Below are 21700 nucleotides of genomic sequence, written 5' to 3' on the forward strand. Positions count from 1 at the left end.
ATATATATATATATATGGATTGCTCAACTGATATTTTAAGTAAAAGATTTGTGGTGTCTTGCAGTCAATAAATGATATATTTGTCCGGTTTTCATTCACATAATCACTCTAAACTAACTAAACAACAAACAAACATAACTAAAAAAACAAACAAACATAATTCTAGTAATAAAATCAACATTTATGGTATTTAAGCCATTCATTTGGTAATTTTTCAGTTCATATGGTAACGGTTTTTCTAGAGATTCTGGTTTTCAAAATTATAGTTCTTATTATTACACATTTATTTAAAAAGCACAAAGCTGAAAACTAAATTTAACCGAATAAATAGTTTCTATGCCATGCTCAAATGTACCCTGATAAAACAATAAAATTTTACAACCTTAACCAAATTTTAGAAAACAATATTTAATTCTTATTTTTATCAAATCATAAGCAAAGCGTTTCGGTAATATTTACCGTGCTTTTTGTTGTTCGCATAGAGCCAGAAATACGATAAATTTTGCTTTATTCTTATAACTTTGACCATACTTCTTTTCTCAGTGTATAAATTATTAATTTTACAATTACTTATAATTATTAACATGAATGTTTTGACAGTTACTTAAAATTCTTAAATATTCATTTATTATTTATTTGCGTTATCATATGCCATTGCGTTATCATATGAACAGTTATCATATGTTATAACAAATCTATATTAGTTTAAATACTAAAGTTTGGATGTTCGATGACAACATAGGATTATTAAGATAAAAACGTTAATTTAGTTTACCTCTATTGCCTTAAGTTTACTCCGAGGAACAAAGCTAACATGCATACATTCCTACATTAAAACAGCCCAGCAGCAATTTGACGATTTTTCTGTTTTTAAGCCTAACGGTCTTACGAAATATAGCGCAACGGATAAAAAATAACGTTGCTACTAATATAGAGATATAGAAGTTGAATAGATATAGAAGTTGAATCTTTATTGAAATAAATTGAATTCAGTTAGTCAGTTCATCAAAACGTATTGTTTACTCAAAACAACTTAAAATGAAGAGCATATTAGTTAATATAGGATCTGTGTGATTGGAACTGGTAATATTTTGCGCAACAGATATTTTAGACCTGTTACAGACTTATATCTGTTCTCAACGCTATACGTTATTCTCGCATGGAAGTATTTTGAATAATTGAAATAGATATAGTATCGTTTATAATTGTTTCGTAACTACCACTACGATTATTGAATACCAATTCACTAGCATATAACACATGCTAACTTGACTCAATCTCGAGGTACCTTTTGATAAATGAAGGTTGGCATTGTCTGATGGTTTCTTTTCCCCACATTGGTGACATGCCGATGTGATATGATCACGATTACTTAGATGGTCCGCATTGAACAGCTGACTTGTTAATTGTGTCTGCGTCATCGTCCTCCTAACGCCGTTGCTACTCAGTCTCATTAATACACAACGGGATCCTGCACTATCGACTGCTAATAGCAACACAGGAGTGACCACACACACAACCATGATCTTAATACAGCTCTCAAGTTCAATACCCGGTGACCTTAATCCAGCTCTCCCGGTCCTTCACAAATACAGCAACTAGAGGTATCCGTTCATCGAATTCTATCCCTCATAAAATTCTGGAGGGGAGTATTCTGGCGTAACTACCACTGCGATTATTAAACATCAATTCACTAGTATATAAGACATGCTTAACTTGATTCAACCTTGAGGTACCTCTTAATCGATGAAGGTTGGCATTGTCTGATGGTTTCTTTTCCATACAATCACAAATTTTTCAGTACCAAAACGTTATTAATTTTAGGGGTTATTCTAAGCATTTTGGAAAAGGTCTGTCTTTGTGATTTTCAAATTTTTTTTAAAAATTTCAAAACTTTCAGAACATGATAAGAATTTAAACTGTCACAAAATTTGGTAAATGAGGCAAAATTCGGTATTTTTAACCTATTACCATAGAATGTCATAAAAACCATTTATTTGGTTCAATTTACCTTCTAGTTTTGTATTTTCTACAAATCGTGAGGAAAATAAGAACTGTAATTTTGAAAACCAGAATTTCCGGTAAACCCTTAAAACATAAACGGAAAAATTACAAAATGAATGATTTTAATACCATATATTTCAGTTTTTTTTTTTAAACCAGAATTGTAGTTTTCTTTTCCAGAAATGTAATTACCATTCAGTGCGGTAATTTAACCATATTTTTTCTCTCTCTGTATTATTAAGGGCAATCTTTCGAACCTTTAAATAACATCTCTGTAAGTAAAGAATTAATTATTAGGTCAAAAGTTATTCTGTTGTTAATTTTTTTGTTTTGTACATTTTATATTTTCAAAAGATATATGATTTGTAATTTTTTTTAGTTGTATTTTTTATTTCACAATTTAAGCAACAGTAGTTTGAACATTCTTTCTGAGAGGGACATACTTTCTAAATGCTTTGAAGGCTTTGGTTAATATTGGTGCTTTTCTTTTGGCACCCTTTCAATGTGAAACTATCAATTCAATCCATAACTATATCAACTAACAATTAACAATGAATAGCTATATGAACAATACAATGAACAATACAACGAATAGCTATATGAACAATACAATGAACAATACTATTAATAGCTATACAATGTAACAATACAATAGACAATATAACAATACAATGAATAGCTATATGAACTAACTCTAAATAAGTAAAGTTAATAATAGAAATTAACATATTTGCGAACTTTAAATTTATTTGCAAATTTTAGCACAGTTTTTTTATACAAAATATTTGAATTTATGTTATACGCCAACATTTAGTTAATATTAAAACAATTATGTAAGAATTGATTCTGCATTCAAACTACACACTGTTTTCATAGTAGGATAAATTCTGAACACAAAACACTTCATTATGCTGTTAAATATAACCTAATGTAGAAAGTATAGCTTGGTTTTATTTTTAACTGATCAAAAGTAACTAAAAAGATCTTGTTTGCCAGTATCAAAAGGTGCTACTTAATTTAGGGTAACGTTACTTTTAAAGAGAAAAGTGCAAGCAAATATTTTTTTTTCTTTCCAAAATCAAGATGACTTTTTTTTTTTTTTTTTTCTTTTAAAGAGGAAGAAATTTCGATATAATTTAGGGAATTTTAACGAGTTTAATAATTTTTTTGGGAAATTTCAAAATAACTTTATCAATTCACGATGGAAAATTAATCTTGATATTTTAAACACCCCTTTTATGCTTAAACTTAATAACACTTTTTAAAATTTACTATACTTTTTCCCAAACTTTAAAATATGATTAGTTTTTCTAACTTTTTAATGATAAAAATTTTTCTTGTGTAAGATACTTATGTTCCAACAACTTTTATTTTATTATTATCATTCTCAAATTCTTCCTTTTTATGTTTTACAGTACAAAAGAATAGCAAAGAAATAAATTAGGTTGATTAAGTTGTACTCTAAATTTATTACAATAATGAAATATGGGTCAGCGCAAATACAAAACAGGATTTACTTAAGTTAATTACTGAAAATTTGACAACCAGGAATATTTCCTTACCAACCTATAAATATTCGAATAAATTTTAATGACTTAAACAACTAATAACAAATGATATAATCTCTGTATTGCATTTGAAATTTGATAAGTTCTAACCAACATTATTTTAAATATTCACCATTCATTATATTTATATTGAGGAACACGCAAAAATAATCTGATAGCCTAAAATAAATCCTAGACTATATAACAGATTTGTTTTGTATGAAAATTTGAATATTATTTACAGAATATAAATGAATAAAAAGTTTTCGATTTTGATAATTTATAATATGTTTACATTTTTAGTTTTATTATAAAGTATTTATAAGTGAGAAATTTTATTTTGTAATTCAACAAAAATCCTTTTTATATGGAAGAAAATAAATAGTAATAACTTATAAATAATAATAACATATAAATAGCAAGACTATAAATAACTTCCTCTTTCTATCAACAAAATTAAAACTTCTTCTATAACGAAAATTTCCTATATTCTTACAATTATCAGCGAAAATACTTTGCTTAATCTTATACTTGAAAAGAAATGATACTAAATCACATTTATTTTCAAGATAAAGAAACTTAGACTCCTGAATTTGAAAAAAAAATTAACCTCTTTTAGAAAAAATCTCTTAAAAATAAAGAAGCAAAAATCGTGAATAAAAATCGTCGTAATTACTTAAAAAATGTGCAAAAAAGAAAAATAATGCAAATAATGTAAATTTTGTTTAGTTTAGAGGTGAGGAATATCATTTTATGTATGCCACTTTTGCAGTATTTCTATATCCTAACTACGATATTTCTATATAATTATGAATTCTAATCACTTAATGGACGAACTTTGTAACTCTGGACGAAATTATATTTTTATTTCATAATTTTATTCATATTTTTATTTTCGAAATTAATGAAATTTATTTTTGTATTTACATACCTCAGATATCATTAATAAACGAAATTTGTGAGTGTTATCTAAATTTTTGAGCTTTTGAATCAATCATTAGTTTTCAAGAAAAAAAAGATTTCAGAAATAAGTAAAAGTCATGACATAAACCTATTATTAGGTTTAGCAATATATTTAATCTTGAATTCAAATAAATCTACAGCCAAATTTCGCACGTCATAGAGTTATTGAGATAAAGATTTTATTTTCAATATAAGAGGAATTTGTTTCAGCAATTACATAACTCAAATATTTTTAATGCAGAAACTTTTTGTTAATTATGTTACAAGCACATAGTTTTTTAAATTAATTCAATAAGTAATTTTCACAAAAGAGCACAAATATCATTACTCAAATTAAGACTTACCAAGTAATTTTTAAAAAGCACAACGTGTTTAAGCAGGTGAATTCACTGGAAATTCTTTACGCACTGAACTGATAATAACGCATGGGTGGAGGGTTCCTCATTTTCCCTGCTCGTATCTTTTTTCCCGATAAAAATTCCCTATTTTTCTTTCAAGTTCTAAAATATTGTTGCGATCTATTTTATTCATCCAGAAAAACTCGTGACTTTTTCTCATAAGTTGGATAATAATTTTTTTAGCATCCTTCTGTATAAAATGCACATCGACAAATAATGTATAATAGCTTTCAATGCTGAAATTCGTATTTTCTAAAAATTCTTTCATTGAATTAGCCATTTCGTCTTATTGCAACCTAGAATGAAAAAAGAAAAAATAATTTAGCTTAAGTAAATTATAACATGAAATACGCATGAAAACGGATAATTAATTTTTATTAATAATAACGGGAAAATTGTAATCTTGCAGTAGATTAAGATTCACTGGAAAATCGAATTTACTTACAGAAAAATATTAAATACATACGTAATAAGTAAAGAAATCGAATTTACTTACAAAACATTATTAAATATACAGTCAAACCTCGATATCTCGAACTTGAAAGGAGAGGAGAAAAAATTCGAGATACCGAAAATTCGAACTATCGAAAATCGCATGTTATCGATGGTAGAATAAAGAAAAATGATCTTTAAATACCTTATTTAATATTCCATATTTATTCTAAAAACACTTTTTATACTTAAAAAGATTCAATTGTTGTTTGCTTTAGAAATGTGTAAGAAAGTTTGTCTATAACACTTTCTAAGTGGACTATAGCTTTAAATTTCTCCTCTGACATATTCAGCTGCCTCTCAGTTAATCTCCTTACAGTGTCCACTGCAGAAAGTGTTTGTTTGAGAATTGATTATGATTATGAAAATTGGCTTTCTATTCTTAAAATATTTTTTTTGGAATATTTTTTTTTTTATTTTCAGAAAAAAAATCTGCACTATTTATGGGGAAAAAAATTCAAGTTATCGAGAGATAAGACAAAAAAATTCGAGAAATCAAGGTTTTTTGTAACATTGAGTGTATAGGAAATTTGAAGGGAATTTTTTTTTCTTCGAGATATCGAAAAATTCGTGATATCGAGGTTCGAGTTAGTGAGGTTCGACTGTATGTTAAAAAATGTAATAAATTGTGAATGTTTTGAATGAGGGTAGCAAAATAATGATGCTGAAATAAAATGTTATATACATTATGCATACACGAACTTGCTCGCAGGAAAATACTAAGCATATATTGAAAAATATACAAATTTATTTAATGTTAGCCATAGTTACTACAAATTTACAATGATGAAATCAATTAATGTAGGTATGGAAATAGGCTTAATTTTCAAAAAGTTATGAAATATATATTGATAAATATAAGGAATTTTAAAATGTTTAGAATATTGTTAGCAATATTGCAATACAATGTTATACTTAAAAAAATGGAATTCCCTTGCAAAAGAATACAAAATATAGATATTTTATTTTCAATAACTGGCGTTGAAAAACCGATACCCAGTTCTGAGTTTATCACTATCAATATTTAACTCCAGAGCCTTGTAATTTTGAACTCAAAATCGGAGACGAGGGAACTTCTGGATCTAACAGTGAGACATGCCAGCCTTCTTGAAGAGCTTTTTGGTGGAATTAACCCAAATTTGCATTACAGGAAGAGGAAAATATCGAAAACCTTCTACGATTAGCCCTAGGTTAATGGGACTCTAACTTATGATCTGTCTACCACTGAGAAGATTTTACGTCAGCTCTGCAGTTGGTATGAACCGGGAGCAGAATTCGTAACAACCAGCAACCTTTGTGATTCAAACCTGGGTGACGTCATTGGGACTAAAATGTTCTATTCCCTGAGCCACAATGCTCACTTTCGTCCATTTGATCATTTCTCATCGAGTTTATTTGTGTGAACGAAAACAGAATTTATAAATTCGGTATAATTATAGCAAATTTACAATTTTGAAATAATATACTTTACGTAGCACTAAAGCTGAAAAGTGAGCTATTGGGGACGAATAATACATACAATATAAAAGCATTACAGTATAACTAATTATTATGTTTGATTTATATTTCCTAAAAATGTTGCCTAATATTATCAACATTACATGCATTTTGATTCCTATAATTTATTCTATAATAGTTAAACTTCTATTATAAGACCAGCTATAACACGATTGAAATAAATATATTATCTTCTATTACTTAATACTATGAGATCACTGAGAAAAACGAGCCACCTATCACTTTGATGCTATTTTTTGTGTATGAAATAAGAATTTAAGAAGTGTTAGGATTTTACACTGAAGAACGGGTAAAAAACAAAACAAAAAAATTTTCTTAATGCACGTATAAACTCAAAAANGTTTAACACTATTGCATACAGCGCCATTCTCCGCTGCTGGTGAATTTTTGAACTATTTTTTTTCTTCTTTTTTTTTTTGTTGCGGGAACTAAAATCCCATGACTTCTTATAGACATTTATCAAGTTTGATGACATTTGGTCGGGTAGTTTTATTTTTATAGCCATTTCAAAGTGGAACTTTAATTATAAAGACCCTGTACTATGAGATCACTGAGAAAAACGAGCCACCTATCACTTTGATGCTACTTTTTGTGTATAAAATAAGAATTTAAGAAGTGTTAGGATTTTAAACTGAAGAACGGGTAAAAAACAAAACAAAAAAATTTTCTTAATGCATGTATAAACTCAAAAAATATAAATACGTATTTATTTTTTTATGAACGTTCAAGTACTTTAACATGTAGTAAAATATATTTTTGGTTGCCGTTCATTTTATTTTATTTTATAACCGCCGTGGAACAAAAGAACCAATTTTGGGTTTGCGACTACTAATGCGCAACTCCGTAGCCTTGCAATTTTGAACCAACCCAGAGGACAAGAAAAGTTATCCCACCCCATTTCCGTTCATTTGCACAAAGTAATTAAAAAATTATGATTGTAATTTGAGATACGACTGTTTTCTTCCTTTCACGTCCCCCCCCCTCCCACCGACAAATTCGATGGCTGACGAAGTGTTTTTGCAAAACATTCTTTTTCTTCAAGATCTAAGCTAGAAGAAAAGAGAACCTTAGAAATTTACTGGAGCTATGAAAGCCCCCATAGGTTTAAATATAATGATAACAAGCACAAGTTTTTGAGCAAACGAAATTAAGAAAAAATAATAAATACTAATAATGCAGTCAATCACATCTCTCAATCGAGTTTGAAACGAAACACAAAAAGTTAACTTTTGAAAACTAAAATTAAAAGAAAAAAAATTATTTAGTTATTTTTATTTTCAAAAAATTCCGAAGCGACATAAGTTAAATAAAGACGTTTTTCTCTTATTATTTTTTATTAAAAAATGAGCTTACTTTACGCTACAATGAACGAAATTAGATTATTACTTAAAATTTTAATAAAAATAAAAGGAACATTCCAAAATATCACTTGATTAGATCAGGAATATAGTCTTGAGGGAAAAGAGATTAAAGATTGAGGATTCATGGAGGAATGCTTGGTTGATTTTGTGTATTCTGTTTTTCTGTCCTTGCCACAATAATTCTGCCAGTAGTTCAAAGTTTAAAAAAATAGGATTTCAACACATTTCTTAACACGATTAATATTTTTCGTTTCTGCTATTATTGAGATTTTAGGTCATTTATCTTAAAGAAAAAATTTGTATGGAAAATTTTCAAAGCTCTATCCTTTTCATCGAAATCAGATATCGAACATTTTTTTTTAAAAATTGCTTTTCTCAAAATAATTAAAAAATTGCTGCAAAAAAATAAGACCTCCAAATTTCACTATTTGTTATCATCCATGCGGAATTAAATATATATTTCTCAAAGCCTTCGCAGTTTGAATTACAATTAAAAACAATGAAAAGGAGATTGGTAGACGAATTTAAAAATCGGTTAATGACTGCTTTTAATTGTTAGAAATTTCCCTGAAAAAAGGTTTCAATTACGATTTACTTCATTGTTACTTTTTATTTTATATTATAGCCGTGGTTGAAAAGCTGACCCAGAAATTAGCCTTCGTGAAGGATTTTTGATGGAATTAACCCGCATTTGCATTTCATGAGGAGGAAAACCACGGAAACCTCCAACGGTTATCCGGACAGCAAGGGGACTTTTTTCTTTTCTTTTCTTCCAGAAGTGGACACGTACCTAGGTTTGCAAAACCCTTAACCGTATAGTCCACGTCTGGCNTTGAGGGAAAAGAGATTAAAGATTGAGGATTCATGGAGGAATGCTTGGTTGATTTTGTGTATGCTGTTTTTCTGTCCTTGCCACAGTAATTCTTCCAGTAGTTCAAAGTTTAAAAAAATTGAATTTCAACACATTTCTTAACACGATTAATATTTTTCGTCTCTGCTATTATTGAGATTTTAGGTCATTTATCTTAAAGAAAAAGTTGATATGGAAAATTTTCAAAGCTCTATCCCTTTCATCGAAATCAGATATAGAACATTTTTTTAAAAAAAAAATTGCTTTTCTTAAAATAATTAAAAAATTGCTGCAAAAAAATAAGACCTCCAAATTTTACTATTTGTTATCATCCATGCGGAATTAAATATATATTTCTCATGGCCTCGCTGTTTTAATTGCAATTAAAACAATGAAAAGGAGAATGGTAGGCGAATTTAAAAATCAATTAATGACTACTTTTAATTGTAAGATATCTCTTAGAAAAAATGTTTCAATAGCAATTTATTTAATTGTTACTTTTTATTTAATATTATAGCCGTGGGTGAACAGCTGAGCCATAAATTTGCTTTCGTGAAGGATATTTTGATGGAACTAACCCACATTTGCGTTACATGAAGAGGAAAACAACGGAAACCTCCAACGGTTATCCTGACGGCAAAGGGATTCTAACCCATGATCCGTCTACCTCTAAGGATATTTAATGTCATCACTAAGGTCGGTGTAAGTCGGGTGCATATTTTAAAACGATAAGCCAACGCTGAGATTCGAACCCATTTCACCACAGTCAAATAACCATAAATAAGATAGTATTCGAATTATTAATTGTTTGAAAAACTGCTTATTAACATCTCTCACCTAATACGATCAAACATTTAGAATTTTATGTTGGTAGGCGACACCAACTAGAAATCACTTAGTTCCTTTCAGATGAGTACATATTACAACTCAGAGAGCTAATTTGTCAATCTTATGACCGACAAAACGGGGTTCGAAACTCAGTGTTGACAATACACTATATTTTCTGTATTCCCATCAGTGCATACAAAATTTTAAGTGTTCTGCGCTTCTCAGTTCATGACCCTGGCAATTAGAGTACCACACTTTTATTCCCGCATAGATGGTAGCACCATAAAGTTGTTTAAGACAAAAAAAGTCTAGCATTTTTCCTCTGCTACGATGGGTAAAACAACTAGATAAACTAATTAAACCACATCCCCGGTATCCCCTAAATTATTTGAAAAAACACAACTAAGCCATCACCCAACTATACCTAACGTATTACCTAACGGAAAGCCTAGCTTCAATGTTCGCTTAATTTCCTTTTTAAAAGTTTTGAAACTATACTGTTTGTAAATGGTTAAAAAACAGCATAGTTATACGTTTACAATTCTTGTAACCATACTAGATGCAAGCATTTTCAAAACCTTAAAAGTAAAAACTGTTCTTTACCGTAAACTTTACTGACAGACTGCAGTCAGTTGTTCTACTGTAATTTTAGAATGAAAATTCGAATAGTGTATATTAGCTGCATGCTAGAGTTATGTCAAAAGAAAATTAAAAAATTAACACGAAACAGACTAATCTGGAAACTAACAGTAATCTTTATGTTTTAGTCAACGAATTTCATAAAAACTATTCAAAAATAATTTGTTTTTTCTTATTCTTTGTAATGGGATAAAGAGCTTCTCTCTAATTTTTAACAACAAAAAATAAATTACTAAAATTGTGACAATCTCTTAAACGTAATTTAATAAACTAATTACTTATTTAAATGAAAAAAACATTTCTTCGCTGAGAAAAAAAAGCATGGTCAAAACTACTAGAGTATGGTAAAATTTACCATAATTTTGTTTTATGGCAACTCTAAAGTAGTATGCTCAGTATTTTTTTCCGAAGCGCTTTGGTAATGATTTTGGCAAAATTAACAAAAAAATATAGTTTTACAACGTGTGATACAGTATCGCAATTGAGGTAAAATTAGGTAATTTTATCAGGATAGCTTAGAGCATGGCATAAAAATTCGGTTTCATTTACTTTTTAGTTATGTATTTTTTTACTAAATGTGTGATAGCAAGAACTATAATTTTGAAAACCAGAATTTCCAGTAAACCGTTACGACACAAATGAAAAAATTACCAAATGAATGGTTTAAATATCGTATATTTCGGTTTTATTAACCAGAATTACGTTTTTTACCAGAAATGTTATTACCATACAATACGATAATTGCATCAGAATTTTTTTTCTCCGAGTAGTGTTATAGTTCCCGTATTGCGCTTCAACATACCACCAATTTTTTGGGGAATATTTTTTAATAAAAAATAGAAATAAGACTTTTTTTAAGCGATGTATAACATCTTATTCGAATTATAATAAGCTTATCAATATTTAATGGTTGGAAATTTTTAAAAAAAGTAGAAAAGAAAAACCGAACAGTAACTTAAAATTTTTACTTTCATTGAATTCTATGGTAAGAAATCAGTATTAATAAAATCATTTTTATTTGTTTATTTTTACACATTTTTTTCATAATGTGTGAAATGTGTGATACAATATGGTAAATGTGCTAAAAGTTGGTAATTTTTTCATGATAATTTGAAGCATGGCATAAAAACCATTTATTCGGTTAAATTTGTATAATTATATAGGTTAAATTTGCTTCGGTAAAAATGATAATTCGAATGATATAAAGTTCTAAATATTTTAAAAATATAATGTTCTTGAATGAATATTTCATTGCGAATAAAAATATTTCTTTATTAACTAATGAAAGAGAAAAATATTATTGAACAAGAAGGATGTTTCCTTATGAAAAATATACATATTAAAAACAAATATATAAAACTTATTACAATTATTTAAAAATTTTGAAGTGGTTAAAACACTGAGCTGTCATTGTGAAAACTGGGATTCGTTCCCTGGTGAAAGACCACACAGCTTCATATCGAAGGATACCAGCTTGTTTGGAAATGAAAGACGGTATAGGTGATTAGTGCGCATTATTGATCACATTGCTATAGTCATACTGTCGGTCACAAAATTGGGAAGCCTTAAATTTTATGATCCAGTGACCTACAATGGAAGGGAAGATCATAGAAGGGGTAATTGTTTTTTTAACTTTTGAAAGAATACATTTAATTTGCTATTAGAATAAAAATAGATTTTGCAATGGGTAATTGCATTACCCATTGCAAAATCTATTTTTTTGAAATAAAGGTTATCATTTTTATTTTTAGATTGACAATGACAGCTTAATATTTTCAAGTTTAGCTAATTATTTTTAACAGCAGTAATTACAGGTTTAATAAACAGTACAAAAGTTGTAAAAAAAAGATTAAAGAAATTTTTTTCTTCATTTTCATTAAAGGGAAAAAGAAATCAATCTAATAGACAAATCTGAATTGCAACCATTTTTCTCTTAAAAGGAATTTCTTTCTTTTTTTTTTTTTTTTTAATTTAAAATGTTTTCATGAAAATTATAACAAAATATCATTTATGAATTATTTTTGAATCTAAAAATATAAAATGTTTTCATGAAAATTATAAAAAAAAGTCATTCATGAATTATTTTTGAATCTAAAAATATGAAATGTTTTTACTGAAATTATTACAAAATGTTTTAATAAAGCAACGATGAAATGTTTATAGAAAAATTATAATGAATTGATAATAAATAAATTTGAAGAAACTGCCAATATTTTATAATTAAATCATTTTGAAAAAAAATATACAAATCTACCTCGTAAATGTAAAAATCAGATTCTTGATAAAATAAAAAAGAACAACCAAAAAAGAAAAAAAGAAATGTTGTAAACATAGATCAAAAGTTGAAACGGAGAATGGTGGTTTTTCCCTACTTTCCCTACTTCCTCGTTGAATTATCTCCTATTTTCTGATTGGTCAGAAGGGCGCTTTTTCTCAGAAAAAGCGCCCTGTTTTGCATCAAGATGGGGGGAAAAGAAAAAGCCTCATTTTGATTGGAGCTTTTTACCATTACTTCCTGGTTCGTTTTCATGCGCTTTATTTTAGCGTTTCTAGTTCTCGCTACTTCGCGCGTTTTTTTAATTTTTTTTTTTTACAAATTTATTTCAAAACTTATGTCGTTACTAACAGAAATCCTATTCGTATATTTTAGTTTTAATATTTTTTTTTACTATTGGACCTATTATTTTTTAAATTTTTTAGAATTGATTCAATGTCAATTGTACAGTGCAGAAAAAAGTTACGGACCATCCAGAATAATTTTTGATCTAATGACCGGATATTTACATTCTAGGATTCAATCTGCATGGCTCAAATATGCTGATTAATTATGGCAGACGATATTTTTAAGTTAAAAAATTAGACACAAAAACGTATTTTCACTGACTAAACATACATTTTTTCCTGTCAAATTCGGATTTCTGACCCCCCAAACAATAAGGAGTAACCCTACTCCGGGAAATATAGTATACCAATAGTTTGGTCATTTGACTCTTAACCCTTTGACGCAAGTGGGACACCCGTGTCCCTTTTCGATATTTTTTTCTGATGCTCTAATCACAAGCAAAAATATATTTTGGTATTTTTTAACAATAAAAAACACTTAAATAGTTATTAAAAAAAAATCTGTTAGATTATCGGAGTTATATTTGCGCTAAAATATAAAATCCGAAAACGAATTTAAAACGAACACTAAAATATGAAAACGAACTCTAATATATAAAATCCAAAATTGTTTTCATTTATGTTTAAAAATTTATCAATAATTGATTTTGTGAAGTAAAGATATTTCAATGATAAATTACTGTTTCTCTTAGATATGAATAACTGCAAATTTGAGAAATTATTTTATTAAAGAGCGCCGAGTATGAATCCAGACTAATCCAGAAAAGAAACCGGTTTTTCATGATGCATTTCATAAACATAAATTATTAAAAAACTAAATATGAGAATTTTCATTTATTTTGATCTAAATTAATACAAAATATTGCAAAAAGTATGAAAGATATGTAAAGTAAACATTTTGCGTCAAAGGGTTAATAATAATTTTATTTTTTTGCGCATTTCACCCTGTCTCGAGAGCATTTTAAGAGAATTGAATAATTTTCGAGCTGAATTATAAAATTCGAAAATCGATTCCTGAGAAATCGAATTTTCAAAAAATCGTATTTTGTAAAATTCGGTTTCCCAATAAAAATCCGGCTGATTTTGTCCACAATTTGTATTTTGCCATTTAAAATGATGCAAAAATATGTATATCTTACACATCTTGAAAGTTTTTAGACTAATATTAAATTAAATAATTGAAAATAAATATTTACTAAAAGACACACTTTGTATGGAGTTATCTTTTTTAGATAAACGAGTTTTATAATTGTGTGCAAAAAGTTTTCAATTCGCTTAAAAAGCTCACGAGATATGGTGAAATACGCAAAAAGCAAAATTAATATCAAGAAGTCCAAACTTTGGACAGCTTTCTTGACCAAACTATTGGGATCATATTTCCCAGATTACGGCTGCCCCATATATTTTGAGGGTCAGTAATCCGAATGTGACCAAAAAAGGTGCATTTATTCAAAGAAAGTACGTTTTTGTGCCTGATTTCTTAATTTAAAATATCGATTGCACTCGGACTTCTATTTAACGAACTTCCATTTTGCGAATTTCCCTATTTTGCGATTTCTTTCGAGGAACCCAGAACGTTTGGAAATTTCTTCGTATTATTACTTCCAAATTGCGAAGTGAATTTTCTATTTAAACGAACTTTTCTTTGAGATTCACTTTCCCTATTTCCCAAAATATTTCAGAATATTTTAAGCTTGATAACGCATTTTATGGGGGAAATGACCTTGAGTTGTTTTTTTAAGTCACTTAACTTTAGAAGCAGAGAAAGGATTAAAATCCCTTTCCCTCTTTGCTTGCATTTCAAACTAAAAACTCAGTCAAAATTAACAGATTTTATCAGTAGTAGTTGAACTTAAGAACGCATGTGGTAATGTATGCTTAAAATTACTTTTATAATAAATGCAGCTATAATTTTATACATAAATTTAGCTTTTTTTAAGTTGAAAATGTATGTAGCATGTACTGGATAATCTTTTGCTCTATTCTTACTTTCCATGCAGATTTCTTTTACAGTTAAGATTTATAAAATAAATAGTAGATACTAGTTTACAAGATAAAAGTGTATCAATTTATATTTTAATTATGTCTAGTGTTTATGAATTTCAAACCTGTTTTGTGTTGTTTAAGTACTTCAAAGGGTGATTTTTTTATTTAACGAATTTTCCATATAACGAACTCATTATCGGGATTTAGGGACTTCGTTAAATAGAGGTCTGACTTAGCTTACTCTTGGTCAGCTCTTGGAATCTTTACGATTGAGTTCTAGAACGTGATGATATGATCATTAGATCAAAAGTTATTTATTGTGGTCCGTTTTTTATTTTGCACACTGTACATTTGTGGCTTGTTAGAACTTTTTAAAACGGGGAAAGCTGAGAGTTTTGTAAGATTTTGCAGCTCGGCAATGATGTTCAGGAAATCATTGATTTCTGACAAATTGTCTATTAATCGCAATACCTTTAGCCTTTAATTTTTAAAAATAAATTAATAATTATAATAAAATGAATAGTGATAAGAAAAATATACTTGGATCAATGGAAAAAAAATTTTGTTGAACTTTTTTTAAAAATACATTTTATTTTTAATGTAACTAAGATCTTGTAACTTAAAGCAACTTTTAGAAATCAATTAGATTTTACGATAATACGGTGAGCAATAAGTTAGCAAAGCAATAAAAGATTAATAGCAAACAATTCAAGTAAAAATAAAGTTCATCAATTTAACCATATTCAATATTAATTTAGAGTTACATTTTAGTTTTAATGATGCTTCATAATTAACAATGCAAAGAGAAGCATTCCATCAACAAAAATCGGCCAGCAATAATTTCTTCATTTCTCTTCATTTATAGTTTTTATACGTTTTGCAAGGGTATGTTACAGATTAAATTTTAAATAAAATTGTTTTGCCTTGAAACACTGAATTTGATAGTTGTATTGTATATATCGAGAAACTCTTCGGATGTTTTGTTTTGTTTTATATGTGCTTCCCCAGTAGAATATTTCATTGAATGTATACGTAGCATGTTTTAGGACTTAACTTTTAAAAGTGTACCAGTATGCGTACAAGGCTAGACTAAATTAGACAAGTATACGAGAAGCGAGCGATGCAATTCGACAAAAACTGCTTCAGAGGTTTGGTAAGAGAAGATTTCGGGGGATAGGCCGTATAATATTATTTTAAACATTAAAGCATATGAATATAAGTATGTAAACTATAAGCAAGGAGTGAACAGACATGAGCAAGAAAAAAAAAAAAAGACGTAAAATGACAACGTTTACTGAAGAAAACATATATACCAAATTAGAGCGCAAATCATTTAAATTTGGACGCGGATTTTAAATTACCATAAATGAAGCTTTAAGCTATGTATTTCTAGGATGGGATTTTTTGTTTCCTTTTTAATATAATTTGATTCCTGTTGTATTTTAACTTCTTAATTTACGATTGTATATATGTATTTTTCAGAATGCCTCACTTTTGTATAACTTATGTTGAACGATGTTGCTTAAATTCTAATCAATTTTAAATCAAAATTTTTGATTTTAATTTGATTTTAAATGCTTAGAAAATTAGGAAAAAAAAACATTAAATAAAAATTTTTGATTTAATGTTTTTTTTTCTTCTTCTTGATTATATAAACGTTTTATTTGATTCTTATATATTTTAGGATAAAAATGCAGTTTTTATTCCAGTCCATTTTGGGAAATGTGTATTTTTGTATTTACATAAATATTTTCGTAAAAAAATAAAAATTGTCAAATGATTTTGAACACCAGTGACAATTAATTTAATTAATTGTGTTTCGGACATGGATTTTCAAAAACCATCAATGAAGCTTTAAGCTTTTTCCATGATAAGACTTTTTAATTTAATTTAGCTCTTGTTCTATTTTAGCTCAAAAATATACAATTGTATATATACATTTTCAGAACACCTCACTTTTATTCAACTTACGCTGAATGATGCTACTTAAATTCAAATCAAGTTTAAATCAAAATTTTTGATTAAATGTTTTTTTTTCTTCTTAACTTTCTTAATGTTTCTTTTTAATTCTGACATATTTTACGATAGAAATGTAGGTACTATTCAGTTCCATTTTGGAAGGCCGTAAAAAATCACCAAACTACTTTTGATACCATTGATACTTAGTTAATTTTGACAAGTTTTATGGCAATAGGTATTACAAGGAACGCGGGAACGGAATGATACCCAAATGTAGATTTCACATGCTGAATAAGTTTATTATTTTTGGAACTTTATTTTCGAAAGCTCTTCACTTTGATCGTATAAAGCTAGACTAAATTATTTAGGCGTATCAAATAAGTGAGCAAAGCTAGCTTGGATTGCGAAGCGATCCGAAAAAAATTACTATTCAAATTATCTTTGTATTTATTTACTTATTTTTGCACTTAGAATTATTTTTTTGATATGTTAAAGAAATAAATAAAAAATTAGAATAAATAAATAAACAAAATAAAATCTCGTAATATAAAAATAAAATTTTTTCCTCAAAGGATATAGAAATTATTTTATCCGCGTCTTGATTTATTTCGAAAAAACTAATTTTTCTTCCTCTTTTTTATAAAAAAAAATAGCATTTTATTTATCTATAACAAATAAGGATACAATAACATTAGAAATAGATCATTGATATATGTTTATATTCTGTTTAATTGTCGTTTTCTGTAGCAGCTAGATTTCTGGTTCGCCTTTTCAACATTTATTAGGTAATATTTTTGTCATAATAATGATGACACGTGTTTCGAAATATTTCTATGTATTTTTGAAAGGTCGAGGGGTAGGTCAAATGTCTGTGATAGGGTTTCCAATTATCGGTATTCTTAAATAGTATTTAAAATTGGGAAATATAAAACTGAAGTGAATCATAGTATTGATGGGTAATAAATTTTTATTTTGAGAAATAAAAGGGAATTTTTTTTTTTTTTTGCTTTTGCAAATATATACGCTGTCAATTGACTGCCTATGAGATATTGTAAACGCTGTACAACAATAAAATCTTTAATTAAGCAAATTTTTAACTGTGCAATTTAAGCTGAAAAAAGAAAATTAAAATAAGTATAAAAGTAGCATTAGTAAATATTAGATAAAATTTTATCACATCAAGTTTTTTTATGGTTTAATTAGAAAATTAAAAATGTATATTTTAAAGCACATAGCTCAATACTTATATTTTAAGGGCTACTTTGGCCTCCACAGTGGCTATACAAACTTTTTATTCATTCCCTGCGATTGAACTTTAAACAAGGATTTTATGATGGTACTACAGTGCTGTGAGATTTATTAAATTGTAACTGTTTTAGAAAGTGAAGAAGTTTCATAAAAGGTAAGACTTTTTAAGTTTGTATGCATACATCTATCACGAAATTAAAACTTTTTTAATAATAATTTCAGTTTCATTACTATAGTTTCATTAAAGCCACTCTATTTCAGAGCGTATACGGCTGAAAATTATTCTTGCAATTTAAGAAACTGCATGCGTTTGAATTTATTTGATATTATTCTCCCTATTTAGCAAGTGCAATTTTCCCTTAAACTACGATTTTAATAATTTTAACAACCTATAGAATGAAACAAGTTTTTGCAGCTCCAAGAAAAATTTATAAATTTGAGCATATTTGAAATTTTTTTGTCTCTTTAGGAAGTATCATATATAGAGAAATTTTTCAATAAACTAGGATTTTAAAAACTTTGTTATTGGACAAAGGAGGAAGAAGGCTTTATGTCCCTGAAAGCTGTTTCTGAGAAAAGCGAATGTCAAGGTTTGGTATTTTTCCAAGAGCAATTAATTATACGATTGAAATTTTTAAAAAAATGTATAAGAATGCCCCCCCCCCCACAAAAAAAAATTACGGAGCAAAATTTAAAATTTCTGGTATTTAGAAATAAAATAAAAGTTGAATATCGGGTTGGACGAGAACCGCTTCCCCCCCCCCCTTTAACAATACTTTATCACAACTATTCCCGTTCTCTTCTTCGCTATACACTTCAATAGAAATTTTTCAATAGAAATACACTTCAATAGAAATACACTGCCAAAAATTCCAGATCAAATTACAAAAAAAGTACCAGCACTCAAAGTGCCCGTACTTTTTACAATGAAATCCATTTTTACCGGAACATGTTACTGAAGAAAAAATCAGATATATCGTGATTTTAACTATAATTACCGCAAAATCACCGAATCACACGAATTAACTAAATATTACTGTAAAATTATTAAATATTGTAATATCTTACAGTGAAAATGTATTTTACGGTTGATGCACCTTAAGTGCCAGTACTTCACACTGTAATCTGATCCAGAATTTTTTACAGCATATGAGACTTTATATATATTTTTTTTATTTTCAGTGATCGATAATTACTAAAAAAAAAAGAGGGTGCACGACTTATAAAAATGCGATAATGATATCCCCGATGCCCTCCTACATAAAAGGCATAGCTTCTTATATTCATACGATTTTCGACTTTAACTATCAGGGCAATGTCCTAATATATACATATACTATTCAACAATAAGAAATAGAGGGAAAAAAAAATATTTTTCAATTTTTCACTGTGATGTTCTCCATCACTAGGAAATAAGTGATTTTGAAAATATTTTTTTAATTTTTTTAGACATAGATAACAGCTAAAAAGATATTTCATTTCTAAACATTTGATGATTTTAAAATATGATGTTAATATTTAATAAAGAAGTTTTATTGGAAATTTTCCCCCATATAGATAAGAAACCTTTTTCTATTATTTCCTCGTTGGAATTATCTTTGAATCAATTTCAGAGAAATTAACATTTCTTTAGATTATAATACAAATTACTTTTTTTTGTTTGAAAATTTTAGATAACTCAATAATCTATACCTTCATTGCTCAAGATTTCTTCAGGACTTTTTTTGTAGTAGTCCTCCGTAGCAGCACAACCAATCTTTATTTTTATTCGTAATTTAATGTTCATTATTTGTTGTAATTAGATAGCAAAAAAAAAAAAAAGAAAGTTACCTTTTTACTGGTATAATAGTGAGTTTTTGAAAATCGGTGCAGAAACAACAGAACAGGTTACGAAACAAGCTTTGGCCGTGCTTTGGTACCATACTACACCAATTGACGAAATGTTTCCAAACATGTTTAAATCAAGATGATGGATGTTAATCTTTACCTAACATGACAATTTAAAAACAGCCCTTAGTGCTTTAGTCATAGCATTGTTGAAAAATAACCTTAACGGAAACTAAGGCTCCTATACTATATATAGTCTAATTCAGGAGCTCTAACGGAAACATTATGCCCAGTGACGTCAAGATAGTGACGCCATTACGGAGGTTTAAACAAACGAACTCTATTAACCCATTGAGGATAAATTATTCCCTTAGTACAGTCAAAAGTCTCTTAGCTCCTTCGTCAACTATTACAACTTAATTTTTGATTGGCTATATTTAGAGGCCAAAAAAATGCATCAAATACCCAATAACAAAAAATTAAATCTGCATTGTGAATTTTAAAACACAATAAATATTTCCATGCTCATGCTTAACATCTAGCTGGCGATTATAAAGTAAACGTACTTATTTTGTCATTAAATATATTTTATGATGAGAGAGTATTTGTAATCTCACTCAAATGAAGATTCGCTATTTCATAAAGGATTGCGTATTCAGGAAAGAAACCAGTAATGTTACCCCGAGATTATTGTACTTCACATAAACATCGGTACACAATTTCAGCTGACCTATGCTCAGATCATACTATGAGGTCAACTATACCAAATTCTAACCCATTTTTATGCTTAAAAATAAAACTTTCCCCCGATGTTTATAACTTAAATTTTGATGAACAGCGTAACTTAGTAATACAAGACAAATTATTGATATTTATACCAAATATTAAAGCAAGACAAATTATTGATATCATATTCATGATTGAATATGATTTCTACAATTTATAAACACAAAATAACCTTGTTTTTAAAGATAATTTTTTATAATGGTAGTGTTTTTCATTGGTCAATAAACAATGTCTATCAACAGTTCAGAAGAAGTTTTTCTCTCGGGAAAGCAGCTTATTCAATCCTTTTCAATGTACAATAGGGCACGTGATTCTGACTAATTTTCACATGACTTCTCAATTGCTAAGTATGAACCAATTAAAATTGTTGATCCGCCCACACATTAGTTTTCTTATGTATGGCAATGTCTGATTGGTTCATTTTTCGTGATTGACAGGTAGAAAAACAGAGACGTTTCCTGTATTTTTTTAGAATAAAATTGAAGTCAATCACGAGAAATGTTCAGAGTCGTCGTAAGGGGCATTTGCCCAGGATCCCGCAGTTATAGAAGGGACCACGCCATAGTTATTAAAATTTTTTTTAGTAGTTGGTTAAAATAAATTTTATCCAGTTCACGTAAAAGCTATATTATTTTATTATGCATGGCTAACTAAAGATATAGAAAAAGATTA

At 28.1% G+C, this 21700-nt stretch overlaps 1 protein-coding gene across 2 annotated transcripts in view; it reads right to left on the reverse strand.

The window, feature by feature from the left end:
• The window catches only part of LOC107441261 (uncharacterized), a 57252-nt gene that overhangs the window by 33633 nt on the left and 1919 nt on the right, over positions 1–21700 (reverse strand). For both annotated transcript variants that reach the window (XM_043050749.2, XM_071179567.1), the window contains exon 2: positions 4859–5208. The gene's annotated coding sequence lies outside the window, so the exon portion shown is untranslated. The remainder of the gene's footprint in view (positions 1–4858; positions 5209–21700) is intronic.

This window comes from Parasteatoda tepidariorum, chromosome 4, assembly GCF_043381705.1.
Source record: "Parasteatoda tepidariorum isolate YZ-2023 chromosome 4, CAS_Ptep_4.0, whole genome shotgun sequence".
NCBI classification, from domain to species: Eukaryota; Metazoa; Arthropoda; class Arachnida; order Araneae; family Theridiidae; genus Parasteatoda; species Parasteatoda tepidariorum.